Source organism: Phocoena sinus, chromosome 6 (genome assembly GCF_008692025.1).
Source record: "Phocoena sinus isolate mPhoSin1 chromosome 6, mPhoSin1.pri, whole genome shotgun sequence".
NCBI classification, from domain to species: domain Eukaryota; kingdom Metazoa; phylum Chordata; class Mammalia; order Artiodactyla; family Phocoenidae; genus Phocoena; species Phocoena sinus.
The window spans coordinates 19,350,268-19,368,190 of NC_045768.1; positions in this window are offsets into that span (position 1 = coordinate 19,350,268).

Consider the following 17,923-nt stretch of genomic DNA (forward strand, 5'->3'; position numbering starts at 1 on the left):
GTCCGGAGCCTGTGCTCCGCAACGGGAGAGGCCACAACAGTAAGAGGCCCGCGTACCGCAAAAAATAATAATAATAATAATAATATATGTAACGTGACCAGCCCATACATACCATTCAAAACTGGTGTTATCTTTGTGATAAATTCACACAGCTATGAAGAGGTGGAGCTGGAATCTGAACCTATGTCCACAGCCCAGGTTCTTTCCTCTAAATCACATGATGGCAAACAACCCCAGTGCGCAGCTCTATATGAAAGGGTGACTACATGACCTCCAAAGATGGGGAATTTCCCAAAAGGATCTAGCTGTTCCAAAAGTCTTTCTAAACCTAGCCCAGTACCTCAAATTCCTACTATTAGTTTCATTTCATTAGCTCAAATTTGAGCTTTCATTTCAAAGCTCAATTAAAAGCCAAATGTTTCTGCTGGAGGTAAACACATTATTTCTTGCTAAAGTGTTATGGTCCTATGTTTGCATTAGATGGCTATCACCAAGCAGAAATCAGGATATAGGAAGCATAAAACCAAAGACATGTTAAGTTTCAATGAAATAAAGACTTCCACCAAGAGTTGAACAGACACGGGTAGGCTTCCAGAGTTAGCACAGAGCGGGAGAAAGAAACTTGGGTCATAACTGACACTGACAAGTAAGTATTAGAGCTCTACTAGTTCTAGAGCAGAGCACCTATGGCTAACAATGCTGTACTGTATACTTAAAATCTGCCAAGAGTATGGATCTTAGTTAAGTGTTCTTACCACCAAAAAATTTAATAATAATAATAAAGGGGGCAGGAGTAAACTTTGGAAGGTGATGGATCTGCCTATGACCTTGAGGGTGGTGATGGTTTCACAGGTGTATACTTTATCCCCAAACCCACTGAGTTATATACACTAAATATGCACACCTTTTTATATGTCATCATACCTTAACAAAGCAGTTTAATAAAAAAAAAAAAGAAAGAAAGAAACTTGGTCAGTAAGAGGCCTTTACTCGAACTCACTGTGTGACCTCAGCTAGGTCTCATCCCTCTTCTGAGTCTCAGATTCCCCCTCTCTAACAAAGGGCTCAGACCAAACGCTCCTAAGCACTCTCCAGCTCTGACAGTCTTAGCTGTTGGGGAGGGAGGACAGCCAAAAATGACTGCGTGAGACAGTGCCTCCTGGGAGATCTTGAGAAGCTCTAGGGAGAGAGCCGAGTTGGCCTGTGGAAACAGGCCATATTGAGCAAGCAGAGGCCTAAATCTCATCGCTGATTGTAGCTGCCAGGCCATAGGCCCTCATTCCCAGTTCTGAGCTCATTCCACCTCCCTGATCACTCCTAAGTCCAAAACTGAAATTGGAAGGATCCAAAACATTCTGAACTTGCATTATTCTATAACTTCAGACGAGGAGGCTGTAACCCACGGAGATCAAGCTGATTTCCTCAAAGTCAAACGTCCTACTTCTGGATTCGTACAGAATTTATGAAAAACATCTTCTGTAAATTGCAACGTTGGCAATGAACTTTAAACCCAACTCTCATCCAGTGCTCCTTTGCCTCCTTCAGATGGACTCCCGTTCTAATTCCTCTAGTTCCATGATTCTCAACCAGGACCAATTTTGTCACCATAATGTTGATAAATCCTGCTCTAAAGCATACCAAAAGCTCATCTAGGTTTTCAAGTTACAGCATCCGAAAGACTCATTCATAAATTCTCTGACAGCTAAGCTGAAAGTGAATCCTAGGTCATATCGCTCCTGGTTCTTTGACCCTCTCCATCTGACATTTATACCACAAAAAGGAACATAAGTTCCTTGTCAGGTACGAAGATGGTTTCTTATCTATCTTAATGTCAAAGATAAAGGTACCTGAGTCACATTTCCACCAAATAGGAAAATCTTCCTGTTGAACTGGAGATTTCAAGATGGAAAGAGGGGTCTCTGAGCTAGTTTCAGGACCAGTTTCTGTTAACTCACTGCCTTGGTTTCCTCCCTCCTCTGACAGCCACTCTTTAACTTATGCAACACTGAGTACCATTCATTTGTGCTACAAACATTTACTATAACAAGGCCTGTGCTGGATACTGGGGATTACAGAAAAAGGCACACTGGCTGCCCAGAAAAACTGCAGTCTAGTGGGGGAGACAGACCTGTCCACAGGTGGTGACAGCACAGTACAGGAACTGCCTTAGTGGGGAAGTCCAAGGAGGTGCTTGACCAGGTTTAGGGAATCAGAGAAGGCTCCCAAGGCGAAGTGAGCTCTAAGCTGAGGCTTGGTGGAGTTACCTAGGCCAGAGCAAGAGGGGCAGGGAAGTGTTCTCTACTAGGCGAAAACATATACAGATGGCTAAAGAGAAGGGAGAGCATGGCCCCTTTGAGAAATTGTGAGTGGTTCCACATGGCTGAAACTGAGAAAAAGATGGAGAGAGAGGCCAACGGTGAGGATGAAGAGAAGATGGAACCAGAATGAGAAGCACTTCACTGCCAGTTACGGAACTGGGCTTTATCCTGAGAATAAGGAGGGAGAGACTTGGTCAGACGCACAAGCACAACTGAGAAGGATTATTCTGGCCACATTTTGGGGATGGATTGTGAGGGCAAGTGTGGAGGAAGCGAGACTGGCTTGAAAGCACTGTCAGCACCCTGGTGCAAGGTATGGTGACTTGGCTGGCGGGGCGGGAGAAGGGGGTTGTGAGGGGGCATAGGCAGAGGCAGAGAGGATGAGAGATGCAGATAAATGCAGGCAGGTCTCAGCAGGTGCGATGGACAGTACCTGGTTACTGCTTGGCTACGGGGAGTGAGGAGCTGGAAGAAGTCAAGAATGACTCCCAGAGTCCTGTCTTAGGTGACTGGGGTCACTGAAGAAGGGGACACAATGGAGAAGTAGATTAGGGACAGCATGACTATTTCAGTTCTGGTTGTACTGAGTATAGATTTTCTGAAGACCACTGTCTATGTTGGTCTGGAGCTCAGAAGAAAGGTGTAGACACCCAAATGAGGGTGGGACCAGTAATGAGGTGATACACTATGGCATGAGGTTTTCATCCACCTCAGGACTGCTGACAGCACACCCAGGGCTGCAGGGAAGGAATGAAAGAAATGTCAACAGTGTTCTCCATCACTGTCGAGCATGTCATTTAGCTGGAGAAGGACCTGGAGTGCCAGGCGTCTCTCTCCTCCAGCAGCCTACGAGGCTGGTATTACCCTCGATTTAACAATGGAAGAAATGGAGCTCATTGAGGAGATGCATGATGAGCTCATCAGCTTGGAGCTGATACTCTAAATGAGGTCTGTCTGTTTCCAAATTCTGTGTTCTTACTAAATAAACCCTATTGCCGTACTTTTCAAAAGACTGCCCCTGTATTTCTAAACATTTAAAGTGGTGAAGCATTACAGGTGCTGGTGTTGGGAAAACATGGGTTCAAATCCCAGTTTTATCATTTATTAGTAGCTCAACACCCTCGTTTGCTAAGCAGAAGCTATTAATACCTACTTCACAAGATACTGTGAGGATTGAATAAGATTCCAGCATGGAAATCTCAGCACTGTGGCAAGCATAAAGAAGTACCCAATAAAGGTGATCAGCATTATTACATTTAAGTACTCCTAAGTCAGTGGTTTACAACTAGGACAATTGTGCTCCCCCTACCCCTCAGGACGTTTGGCCATGTCTGGGGGCATTTTTGGTCGTCACAACTTGGGGGAGAGATGCTACTGGCATTTGCGGCTGGAGGCCAGCGCTGCTGCTAAACATTCTACAATACACAGGACAACAAAGAATTATCTGCCCAGTAATGTCAGTAACGTCAAGGTTGAGAAATCCTGCTTTAAGTTAATACAAAATATCTAAACTGGGGTGAAATGAAATACGTTAGATTAGAGATGATCTAATTTAACCTATTCATTTCACAAAAGAGAAAATGGAAATCAGAAAGGGAAAGCGACTCGTGTCCCAAGGAGGGATTACATGGAGAGGAAGAGGATTCTGCCGATTAAGAGCTGGACTTCTGGAAGCTTTCCATGAGGATGTTTCTATGCCCTTCCTGCTCCCCATTTGGGGGCACTTCTTTTCTGACCTCTTTGAAGAGGGGAAAGGAAGGTCCAAGGGGCCCAGGGTGAGGCCATCCTGGCTCAGTCCTTCTGGTGGCCACACTCCAATCCAGCAGTGTCCTACCCAATTAAGGGAAGCAATCACGAATACATGTTGCATAGTGTGCCCAGCACTTTATGAGTAATATGTCATTTACTCTTTATGACACGTGGTTCTATTGTTGTCATCCCACTGTGGCTAATGAAGACACTGAGGCTTAAGGAGGCAACGTGGTTTGCCCAAGATTACACAACTGAGAGATGCAGGAGGGACTGGAAGCCAGGCGGTGGGGCCCCTAGGTTCACGCTGACCCACTTCTCAAAGCTCACCAGAGAGACCCTGGCCTGGGCCTCCAAACCCAACATTTCTTCCATGCTTACAGGGAGCAGAGCTAGCTTCTTCTGAATACACGGTTTGGGTGTCACTAAAATTCCACTCAGCCAAAGTCATCAGAAAGCACATTTCACTGGATTAGCGTACTCTTTTGGTACATGGACGAGAACTGTGAATCTGGGTGGGTTCTCAGCCCACTTTTTTTTCAGAGATCAGAAACAGCAAGTTTGTGACTGGTCTCCTGACTCCTTGACTGTTTCATATTTGGAAACAGGAAAGCAAAAGGAAAAACACCAACTCTGAATGCTGCTTTCTCAGGAGTGGACAGAGACTTAACCTCAGGACAGCTTCCTTCTGAGACAAAGACATTTGCATGCAGTGATTCCCCAAAAGACTTTGGAGAAAAGGTTTTCTTGTCTCCCTCTGCCAGCTGAAGCAAATGGGAGTCTGGATTGTTAAAACAGCAACTCAAAAGGGGTAAGTAAAACCGCAGAATGAAAAAGAAAAGCTATTTGCAGATCCCAAGCCCAAACAACAGTTTCAATTCTGAAAATTTTCAAGCTAGGGCCCAAAGCTCCACTTTCCTTTTTAAAGAAGGAAAGGGATACTTACTCTTTCCCTAATTTCCCTTTAACAGCAGCCATCTTCCAGCAAGAATGCTTTTGAGTCACTCATTTACTCTATAGCTCACCTCATCCCCAAAGGTATTTTGGTATTTTGAGGCAACAAACAAAAGTACATGCAATGTTAGGGGGCGGGGATGGAAAAAAATCGAAGTCATGGGCAAATGAGTGTCAAATCGGAAGATGAGCCAGGGAACGTGAGTGAACAGCAATGAACAGCTGTTATGATGAGCTTCCTTGTAGCCAACTCAAGGAGGAAAATCAATCTATTACTGGGCTCACAATGCCCCTAAGAAAAAAACATATTAGCTGTTCGGGAGAAAAACAGGTTTTCCTTGACATGATGCGAAAAACACACTTTTATTGTTTAAGACACTAAGACTCAGGGAGGTTGTCTACTGCAGCAACTAGCACTAATACCTGACAATTCCCCACCCCTCCAGGCCCCCACCCCACCCCAACTTTGCAGGCACTCAGTTAAGTGTTGAAGGAAGGAATGTGCACCAACTCCACTTCAGGCTCTCTTATTTGCAGGTGAAGCTCACTAATCTTGCTATTAGGTCAGGATGCTACAACTTTTATTCCCTAGACCAAAGTGTATTCCCTAGACCTAATATTGACATTTCAGACTGGACAATTCTTTGTTTGGTGGGGGGGGGGGGCTGTCCTGTGCATTGTAGGATGTTTAGCAGCACCCCTGGCCTCTATTAAAGAAATGCCAGTAGCATCCCTCCCCCAGTGTGACAATCAAAAAATGCCCAGGTACTGCCAAATGTTGCCCAGTTTAGAATCACTACCTTACACATAAGATCTAAAAGGACAAATTACATATCCCTCTCTCCCAGCCATCCCTCTCCCCCGACATACACACCACTTATCCAAAATACAATGGGCTAAGAGGGGCAGGATAATCACAATCAACATTGTGTAGAGCACAGGGAGCTCAGCTCGGTGCTCTGTGATAACTTAGATGGGTGGGATGGGGGGTGGTGGGAGGGAGGTCCAAGAGGGAGGGGATATATGTATACACATAGCTGATTCACTTCATTGTACAGCAGAAACTAACACACCATTGTAAAGCAACTATACTCCAATAAAAAATAAAATAAAGTAAAATAAATTTTTTTTAAAAAACATACCTGCTTGGAAAGAATGGGAAACATACAAGAGTCACAGATCCGGAGCAGTTCTGAAATCCTGCTGGGCAGACTCCAGGAAGCCTCCTGCTCCGGGGAAGGGGGAATAAATTTCCTCTCAGAGCAACCAATGCTTAACCACTGTTCTCATGACCCCAGGGTCCCCCTTTGGGGAGCCATGACCTTCCTTAGATACTTATGAAGTAAGTATTAGGGATTTATGCCCTCCTGGGTGTCGTATCTTTTTCTTAGTCTACTTTCTGTTCGTGGAAGGTTGGCATCCCAAGGGTTGTTTTAAGCCTCAAAGATTTTCTAGACGAGGCTCACGGTTTCTTTGGCATTGCATTTCACCCAGTAATATAATAGGTTTCTGATCTATTTCCACTGACCACAACCAAAGTTCTTTCTAAGATATAGTTCTCAAATCTGTCATTTTCCTTGCTTTCTCATGCCTTGCTTCTCTCTCTCTTAAGCCAATGGCAGCTATCTTGAGACTATATGGAAAAATCAATGAGAAGTCTGCTCTTCTCACTTGATCTATGCCCTGCATCATTTTTCCAACTGACAGGTTTTCCTGGGCCTTTGCCACTTAAATCCTTATTGAATCCCATCTCTTATTGTGTGATGTCTAAAGCAGTATGCTATTCCACCCTCAAGGACTCACATTTCTGGACTCTCTCTCCTTAATTTCTGCTTGCAATCCACCTTAGAATTTTCTGAGCTCATCTCATACTTATAATACCTTGCCAAATGCAGCCACGCTACCATCATTCTATTTTCCTACACCTTCCCTGGAATGACAAGTACAGTAAGCGCAAGCTCTGCATTTTCAAGTCACCACAAGCAACAAAGTTACAAATACCTTGTCACTGAATACTCTTACCTCCATCTTTCCAGCCTCTAATTCACTTCCCCATTACCTGTCCCCGATCACTAAGATATCATATATTTTACGTTTTTGTTATGGAGCACTCCACTTCTTACCAATTTCTGCATTAAAATAATTAACAGTAGCTGTCAAAACAGATAAATCCTAAAATTTCAGTGGATTAAAACAATAAAGGTTTATTTCTCATTCATTCAAAGCCCAAAGAAGATAAGATGCCCTTTTCCATCTTGGAGCTACAGAAGAGCCAATTGCTTCTAGTCCCCAAGTGATGAGATTTTTAAAAGGCACTGAATGGTAAAGCCCAGTAGAACTTAGGTATAGAACGATCAGATTAAAGGTGCGCTTCCTCTGGCGGTCGGCACACGGCAGCGCCTGGCTTGGGGCCGGGGACGACCCGGAGGGCATCCGCGTGCTGCGTCACATCGCGGACGGAAGGCAACGCGCATGCTCCGCTGTCCTGTGCGCCCAGCCTCCTCTCCTAGGTGGACTCCCAGGAGCTCAGAGAGAGGCTGCTTGACCAGCCTGGGTCCTGGAATGAATATGAATTGGAGCCGTTGTTCTGGCCCACAGTGAACATAGAGCGTGAGCAAATGACAAAGATTCTCTCCTCGGCCAACTCTATTCAGGCTCCAGGGAACTGTCTTCTCAAGTAGACTCTGACTTTTGAGCTTCAGTGCTCATCTTTGCATTGTCCAGTTTTAGCAAGAATCCTGCCAAGTCAGTTTAGCCAGAATCCTCCATCCTGCATATCTGATGGCTCTCAATATTTATTCAGGTCTTCATCCTCCACCCCCCACCCAGGTGACGTGTGGTCACCCTGGCCCGCCTTCAGTGAGAATCCTGTTAGGTCCTGTTAGCCAGAATCCCCCTTACTCCTGATATTTCTCCTTAGCAATTTTCCATCCACTGATCCCCACCCTGCTCCTTGGTTATAAATTCCCACTTGCCAAACTCAACTTGGAGTTGAGTCCAGTCTCTGCAAGGCCTTGTTGTGGTGGCCCCTACACCCATCGAAATACCACCACCCTCCTTGAATAAAGTCTCCTTACTATTCTTTTTTTTTTTTTTTTTTTTTTTTTTTTTGCAGTACGCGGGCCTCTCACTGTTGTGGCCTCTCCCGTTGCGGAGCAACAGGCTCCAGACGCGCAGGCTCAGCGGCCATGGCTCACGGGCCCAGCCGCTCCGCGGCATGTGGGATCTTCCCAGACCGGGGTACAAACCCGTGTCCCCTGCATCGGCAGGCGGACTCTCAACAACTGCGCCACCAGGGAAGCCCTCCTTACTGTTCTTTAACAAGGGTCATGAATAATTTTTTTTTTCTTTAACAGTTAAAAGATTATTTTTTCTTTACTATAAGAAATAACTATTTGTTCCTGAGAACGCCAGAGATCTTGGGATTGTTTATTACTACAGCATAACTTAGCCTGTCCTGACCGGTAACACCAGTGAAGGAACCGAAGATCACGGTCCTGAAGAAGAGAGGCCATGTGGGAACACAGTCATTGTCATCAACAACCTGAAGAGCCAAGTGGAAAAGCAGCACCAGATTTGCTCACGTGATGCTCCCAAACTGAAAGTCGCGGGGAGGTGGCTCAGCCTAAAGAATAATATTCTGAGAGTTAGTACTAAGTGGTTGGTCTTTGCAGTTCACTGGAGGGCTGTAAGCAGAGGTGTGAGATGGGAGGATAGGAGACAGCACTGAGGCCTCTTCTGGGACTGGGATGCTGTGGTTACAGGGAAAGTCTATATTGTAGGTGGCCTTTTACCCCAGCATTTCCACCTGTCAGTGAGGAAAGCACAGAGACTTAGGACTATCCAGCACCTCAGGTAAGCCAAAGAACCCTTCCTCCCAGGAAGCCCAAAGGGCCAGGATGCAGTCCTTCTCAGGAAGTTTATATGGTTTTTTTTCCATTAAACACAGCTATCCATTGGGTGTTTGTGTCACTCTTCCCCTTTCTCTCTTTGTCTCTGTCCCTATCTCTCTGCTTCTCTGATTCTCTCTCTCTCACTGCCCTGGTTTCTATGTGCATCTGGATCTCCAGGGTGTTGTCTCCGTGTCTTTGTGTTTTTCTTTTACCTTTGTTTCTGCCTCCACCTCAGTCTGTCTCTCTATTCCTGTGAATCTTTTCTCCTCTCTCTCACTCTATCTCCCCCCCACTCTATCTCTCCCCCACATACACTGTCTCTCCATCAATATACCACTCAGACGTTTTTTGATGACCCCTTGAAATTAGTCCTTGGGCTTCTCTCCCACCAGAACTGGAACTAAAACCATTTACTCGTTCAGTCACATCTTCTGCCTCTGATTCTCTTTTTATCACTTCCTTTTCATCCCTAGATTGTAGCTCCTCCCCCAACCAGACATTACTCATCTCCAGCCCCAAAGGCTGAAAACCTGTGCTCAACCTCTCCCTTCTAAATTCCAGAATCATCTCTGGCCCTGGTTCCAGGGCAGTGCCTTGCCCTCCTTCCCTGCCCGAGCTCTCTGTCCAGTTCCAGAAACATTCCCCAGGAAGCCCACGACAAGGGTGTGGCCACTGCGGACTTTTTCAGGGATGAAGGGTGGAGGTTTACAGACTCTACATAGAATGTCCCTGACCACGGACACCCACCCCGGCCTCAGGAGCGGCCCAGCCCTCTGCTGTAGCCTCACTCCTGCCCCTCCTCCACACAGTCCTCTGGATGCGTCTAATGGCTCCTGCCTCATGCCTTGGTGCTCACCCTGACCTCCACTGGCCACACCCTCCACACACGGCAGTGTGACAGGATGGCAGAGGGAGCAGAGCACACGCTAGGAACTTGGGGGTGTGGGTTCAACTTCAACTCCAGCTTTACTACTCACTTTTGGGGTAATTCTGAGCAAGCTGCATCACCCCTCTACTGTCTCTTTCCTACTTTTAAAAATTGGAGTCATAGTGCCTACCTGCCAAAGTTGTGTGAGAATCAAATAAGATCATGTATAGGAAGTTCCTGATGCAGAGCTGGAACAAAGACGGTGATAGGGAAACATTTATTCCTGTTCTACCTCTTCACCACCCAAACTCCAGGCCCCTCCTCGTCTCCCTGGCTGACCTGCAGCTGGTAGACCCCGGGACAGCAATACTATTGATGTTTGCCACCAGTGTCTACTCTGATGGATCAGCAGGCACGCAGTTCTAGTAGTTGTTTACTTTGAATATCCCCATCCCACGATCACCACCACTCCTCCCCATTTTCCCCTTCCATCTCCATCCATGAAATCCACTTCAAACGCCAAACCAAACCACCCCCCACTTATCTCCGAGCTTCCCTGGACCCCTCCAAACAGTGATAATCTGTCCCCACTTTGAGGTCCCAGTCACTGGGCGCCGATGGCAGGTGAAATGCATGATCCTCCCTCAACATTCATGTAGCACCTACACTCTGTCCTGAACTTGGGAGACTTGGCAAGGAAAAACGCATAGTCCCTACCCTTAAGACGTTCACAGGCTAGTGGGCGGGAGAGCTGTGTAAATGAACCATGACAATGCAGTGTGGTAAGACTTCAGTAACTGAGGTGTGGGCTAGACATACTGAGAGGAGGGAGCTCTAACTCTGCCTGGGGCTACCACTGTGAATGCAGCTGCATAGCTGAGCCCTCTGCTCCTCTATTGCAAGATCCACTTGATGCAATGCTGCACTAAGAGCCAATGCTGTCCGTGTTGAGAGAGAATAAGACAAGGGCAAAATAATAATGGTGTTCAGCCTCAGATCTGGGTCACATCTGTGTATCCAGTTTCTGGTTGAGTTTGGGCCACAGAGTAGGTATCCGAGGAATCAGAGAATGCCCACAGCCACAGCCAGGCCTCACAACTTAGCAACTTTATTGACTGAATACTATAAAAGCCAGAGAAGGAAGAAAGAGTTCAAGGAAAGAGTCTAGTTGTTTGGCCAAGACAACTCAGTGTCCATCTTGCCTGCTCCAAATATGCTCCAACCCCCTCTTCACCCAAGCACTCTCCTCCCAACCAGAACATGTCATCTGTCCAGAGACAGCTCTCCACCATTTTCTTACCATAATCAAGTGGTCAACAAATACACAATCATAACTCCTGGCCCTTTTAAAGGAATGCTGATTTAAGGAAAGACTTAACAATGGGACCAGGTTCAACAAGACTTCATTTATCTAGCAACAACAGCTGCTGGACCAGAATCAAGAACTAAGAAGAAATAAAAACATTCCTCTGTGAGGCCAGAACAGATACCCTGAAATCTACGTACTAACACCCATCCACGTGATTCGTTGGAAAGTCTATTAGGACCACACACAGCACCCACTGATTCTTATTTCTTGTCTATTTTTGGATCTCAAAAAGACAGAATTGGAATTGTCATAATCCCTGGATCATGTCACACACATCATGGTCCATGCTTGGACTGCCTTGTAATTAGTTAATTAATGAGTTATAACGTTGTAAATACCAATTAACCAATGATGTAAAATGAAAGCCAGGACATTGAGGGGTATCATATGCCACTATATGAAACCTCTTGCAGCCACCCATTAACTGCCCCAGCTCAGGTATCCATCATCCTGGGTCCTGTGTTCATCATTGCTTTATTCTCCTTTTTAATTAGTTGTATCGTATGTATTTCTGTGTGTGTACAGGCACATGCATTGTTTTTAACTTTATATAATCTTGCTGGATATAACCTCTTTACATAACCTTGCTGTATATAACCTTTCACTTTATATCATTTTGCTAAGATTCATCCATATCGAGGCATGTTGCGTTGTTCCTCCATTTGGAAGGCTGTATAATGCCCCATTGGGTGGCTTTGCCACACTTTATTCACCACCTTTCCTGGTGACATCCAGGTTTTTTCTACCGTGGTGACTGTTACGACAAAGGTCATTGTAAGTACCTCCTGTTGAATGTGTGCAAGAGTTTCTCTTGAGCAGGTGCCTAGGAGTGGACCAGTTGGCTCTAACCTGCTTGAGAATTTTGATAAGTCTAAAGGGCATAAAGATGTAAATGTAAGACTGGAAACCATACAACTCCTAGAGGAAAGCACAGGCAGAACACTCTTTGACATAAAATAGTATCAGTATTTTTTTGGATCTGTCTCCTAAAGCAAAGGCAATAAAAGCAAAAATAAACAAATGGGACCTAATTAGACTTAAATCTTTTGCACAGCAAAGGAAACCACTGACTAAATGAAAGACAGTCTACTGAATGGGAGAAAATATCTGCAAATGATATGACCAATAAAGGGTTAACATCCAAAATATATAAATAGCTCATACAACTCAACATCAAAAAAAACAAACAACCCAATTTAAAAATGGGCAGAAGGGACTTCCCTGGTGGTCCAGTGGTAAAGAATCCGCCTTCCAATGCAGGGGACACGGGTTCGATCCCTGATCTTAGAACTAAGATCCCACATGCTGTGGGGCAACTAAGCCCACAAGCCATGACTACTGAGCTCATGCGTCTCAATGAGAGAGAGAAAACTCTCACGCCACAACTAGAGAGAAGCCCTGTGCTGCAAAGAAAGATCCCACGTGCTGCACAGCCAAGAAAATTAATTAATTAATTAATTAAATATATATTTTTTAATGGGCAGAAGACCTGAATAGACACTTCTCCAAAGAGGACATGCAGATGGCCAACAGGCACATGAAAAGATGTTCAACATCACTAATCATAAGGAAAATGCACATCAAAACCACAATGAGATATCACCTCACACCTGTCATAAAGGCTATCATCAAAAAGAACACAAATAACAAATGCTGGCGAGGATTTAGAGAAAAGGGAGCCCTCATACAGTGTTGGTGGAATGTAAATTGGTACAGCCACTGTGGAAAACAGTATGGAGGGCTCACAAAAACCTAAAAATACAACTACCATATGACCCATGTGATACATACTCCTGGGTATATATCTGAAAAAAACAAAAACACTAATTTGAAAAGATACACACACCCCAATGTTCAGAGCAGCATTATTTACAATTGCCAAGATATGAAAGCAACCAAAGAGTACATCAACAGATGAATGGATAAAGAAGATATGGTGTATATATATATATATATATATATACACACACACACACACACACACACACACACGCACACACACACACACATACACACACAATGGAATAGTACTCAGCCGAAAAAACTTTTAAAGAACGAAATTTTGCCACTTGTAACAACATGGATGGGCTTGGAGGGTATTATACTAAGTGAAATAAGTAAGACAGAAAGACAAGTACTGCATGATATCACTTATATGTGGATCTTAAAAATACAACAAACTAGTGAACATAACAGAAAAGAAACAGACTCACAGATATAGAGAACAAACTCGTGGCTACCAGTAGGGAGAGGGAAAAGGGGAGGGGCAATATAGGGATAGGAAATTAAAAGCTACAAACTTATGTATAAAATAAACTACAAGGATATATTGTACAACACAGGGATGATAGCCAATATTCTATAATGACTATAAACCTTTAAAAACCGTGAATCACTATACTGTACACTGTAACTTATATAATATGGTACATCGACTCTACTTCAATATAAATAAATAAATAAATTTTTTTTTTAAAAAAAAGAAAAATTATTTCATCAAATAACTCATTTCCCAACAGAACTGGAAAGGGGAGGCCCTGCAACCAAGAACACCATTCCAGGAAGGTGAAGTTTTGCCCTGGATTAGCAATCTCCCAGGAAGACTGTGGATGTTGCACAAGTCAAAACACTTAGAGGTCAAGAAGTAATTCCTGAAAGATGACTTTTTCCCAATTTGGGAAGCAACAGGGGAACCTCGGCCTCCCTTTCCCAGCTGCCCATGCTAATCCTTCATTGCACATCGTGGGGAAATTGCCATGGTACAGTATGGACAAGGGTTACTTAGCAGACAAGGATGTGTAGAGATGGGTGGGGGGAACAACCAGTGAGAAGATACAGAGAATCAGAGAGACCCTGAAAACATTAATGCCAAAAGCACCTCAGCATTCACAAAGTTCAACTCCCTGTCCCCATTTTACAGATGCAGAGAATGAGGCCTGAAGAGTAGAAAGGATTTAGTCATCCTGTCTCAGTGAGATCAAGAACTGTAAAAGACATCAACTCCAATCATCTCTCCAATGATTGAATTTCTCCTAAAATATCCCCCAATAAGTGGTTATTCAGGTCTCGTATTTACTGAAAAGACAGAGAGCTCCCACCTTTGGAAGCACCATGATTTATCATTGAAGAGTACTGACACAGGCTTAAAATTGAGCTGAAATATGCCTCTCAGTACCCTTCCACTCATTCAACTCTGTGGATGCCACACAGAATGGTAAAATAATAATAACAACAATGATAATAACACAAGTTCACAATCCAAAATCTAAAAATGTGAGACACAAATGTAAAACACTGTTATGATGCCTTTGGCAGCAAAGCTGACCTGAAAGGGTGAGTGTGTGTGTGTAGATAAATCCCACTCAGTATGAGTATGTTGTTGGACTTACAGAAATACCTCCATGCTTGATCATAGAGTACTTTTCCAGACCGCACTGGGAGCGTTACATAATATAAGGCATTTGGAATGTATCATTACAGTGAAATAATAAAATTATTATCATTGTACGTCAAGAATAGTCAGATATTGGCAATTTCATATTCAATTTAATGCTTTTCTAAAACCTGGTCCCGAGGATTTTGCATTAAGGACTTGAGGACCTGTGATTACAAAAGGAGCCTCCATTTTAAATCACTAACTATGTGATAGGTACTGCCTCAGAAGTGACCCAAAATTTAGTATCTCCACCCAAGTCTCTCCCCAGGACCCCAGTCATCCAACTGCCTCCTCATCATGTCCTCTCCACTTGGTCTCTAAATCACCTTAAAGGATGCACATTCTTTTTTTTTTTTGCGGTACGCGGGCCTGTCACTGTTGCGGCCTCTCCCGTTGCGGAGCACAGGCTCCGGACGCGCAGGCTCAGCGGCCATGGCTCACGGGCCCAGCCGCTCCGCGGCATGTGGGATCCTCCCGGACCGGGGCACGAACCCGTGTCCCCTGCATCGGCAGGCGGACTCTCAACCACTGCGCCACCAGGGAAGCCCCAAGGATGCACATCTTGATCCGAGATCTTGATCTCCCTCCCCCAGTCTTCCTTGTCTACATGAAAGGCATCTCCATCCTTCTGACGTTCCAACCAAGAACTTGGATTCAGACTTCTCTCTTATCTTTCCCGCTCATTCACATTCAGCTCAATAAGAAATTATATCTGCTCTACTACAAAATATATCCTGAATCTGCCATTTCTTGCGATCCTCCCTGCCACCACCCTATCCAATCCACCATCACTCCTCACCTAGGAAACTGCAGTAGTTTCCAACATGGTCTCCCTGATGCCACCCTCCTGTCTTCAGGCCACTCTCAGCAGAGCAACCAGGATCATCCTTCTGAAGCTGAAATCGGAACCCGCCACCCTTCTGCACCACACCTTCCAAAGCCTCCCCAACTCACTGAAGGAGAAGCCAAGTCCTACCCAACTCTCACTCCAGAAGCCCTGTGTGGTCACCCTCCTCCAACACTGCTCCAGCCATCCTGGCCACCTTGATGCTCCTTGAACACACCCGCTTCAAGGCCAGGAGAAATCTTCTACCAGACACCCACAGAGCTTCCCCTCACTCCAGGTCTTCACTCAAATGTCCACTCTCAGGAAAGGTTGCCTCTTCTGACCACCCTACTTTAAATTGCAACTAAGGTAACTCCCTGGCTCTCTTTTCTGCTTTTTAATTTTTTTCTAAAGCACTAAGGCCATCTACTATACTATAAATGTAACTTATTTGTGCTGTCTACTGGCCATCTCCACCCACTAGAATATGAGCTTCATGAAACCAGGGATTTTTATCCGTTTTCATCACTGCTTTATCCCATCACCTAGAACACTATATTGTACCCAATAGTAAGCACTCAAGTACAATAGCTCATTATTTATTTGTAAGCTATTTACCTCTGCCTTAGAATCCACTGAGAATCAAGAAGGAAGGGAGAAGTACCTTGTAGCAGCCAAAATAGATGTCTGTATCACCAAAAAGGTTATACAGATGGCAAATGAGTGCATGAAAAGATGTTCAATGTTGTTAGCCATCAGGGAAATGCAAATTAAAACCACAGTGAGATATCACTCTACACTTAACAAAACAGTTAAAATAAAAAAGAGTAGTAGGGGCTTCCCTGGTGGCGCAGTGGTTGGGAGTCCCCCTGCTGATGCAGGGGACGCGGGTTCGTGCCCCGGTCTGGGAAGATCCCACGTGCCGTGGAGCGGCTGGGCCCGTGAGCCATGGCCACTCAGCCTGTGCTCCGGAGCCTGTGCTCCGCAACGGGAGAGACCACAATGGTGAGAGGCCCGTGTACCGCAAAAAAAAAAAAAAAAAAAAAAAGAGTAGTAACCCCAAATTCTGGAGAGAGGATGCTGAGAGGATGTTGGTTCTTTCACACATTGCTGGTAGGAAATAAAATGATACAACCACTCTGGAAAAGAGTCTGGAAGTTACCTACAAACTAAATATGCACCAGTAAGCTTTCCGCATACTCTTTCCTCAGCAATTTCACTCTTGGGCATTTACACTAGAGAAATAAAAACATGTTCACACAAGAACCTGTACACCAGTATTCATAGCAGCTTTATTCATAATAACACTAAACTGGGAATAACCCAAATGTTTATCAGTGGGTAACTAGTTAAACAAACTGTGGTCCATCCATACCACGGAACACCATTCAGCAGTTAAAAGATATGATGTATTAATCATACAATAACTTGGATAGACCTCAAGGAAATGATGCTGAGTGGGAAAGAAAAAAGCCAGTCCCCAAAAGACACAGACCACATGATTCATTTATATTACACTGGCAAATAACGTAACTCCAAGCTGTAAAGTAGATTTGTAGTTGCCCGGAATTAAGGGAGGAAGAGGGGGAGGACAGCAGCTGCGACCATAAAATGCAGCACAAGGGATCTTTCTGATGGAGATTTTCTGTATCTTGACTGTAGTGATGGTCACAGGATTCTATACATGTGATCAACATCACAGGACTAAATACATATACACAAAAAAGTGCATATAAAGCTGGTAGAATCTGAGTATCAGTGTCAACTTCCTGGTTGTGGTACTATATCAATATTATAGTTATGCAAGATGTTGTCTTTGGGGAAGGCAGAGTGAAGGGTATACAGAATCTCTCTCTATTTTTTCTTACAACTATATGTAAATCTACCTCTACAGTTATCTCAATTAAAGGTCTGTAGGTCCATGCCCTAAAACTCTTATCCTCTTCCCACAGAAGTTCCCCAGGCACAAACTCAGAATCCACTGACCCTCACTTTAAACAGAATTATAACAAGCTTAGTTACCACATTTTGCAGATAGCTAGGTACATTAGAATGAGGAGAGCCTGCTAGAGTTCTCAAGGTCACACAATAAAGGGACTAAAACCCAGGTATCCAAATCCCCAGTCTGGTGTTTTTCGTATTCACCATCTTTTAAGGCCTTCTTACATTATGGATGATAATACATATCTCTTCATTTGAACCCATACATTTACCACTTTTAAGACCCTGGTTTGATCAAGCACACCAACTTTCTAAAAAAGAAATACAAGGGTAAGAACATATTTGTAAATCCCTTCAAGATGATTTGATGTTAAGTGTGATTTTGTGTTTAAAAGTTACAACAGCAAAGCGTTAGGTTAGTTTCAAGGAAAAGTTTCTTATTTGATTTGTTAAACCAAGAATGGGTAACCACGGAACACAAAAAAAATCATCCTTTGCTGGAATTCTTTGAAAATATGTTAGATGCTTATTTCAATAGATGTTGGTTAAGAGTCTTCTGTGTGACAGTT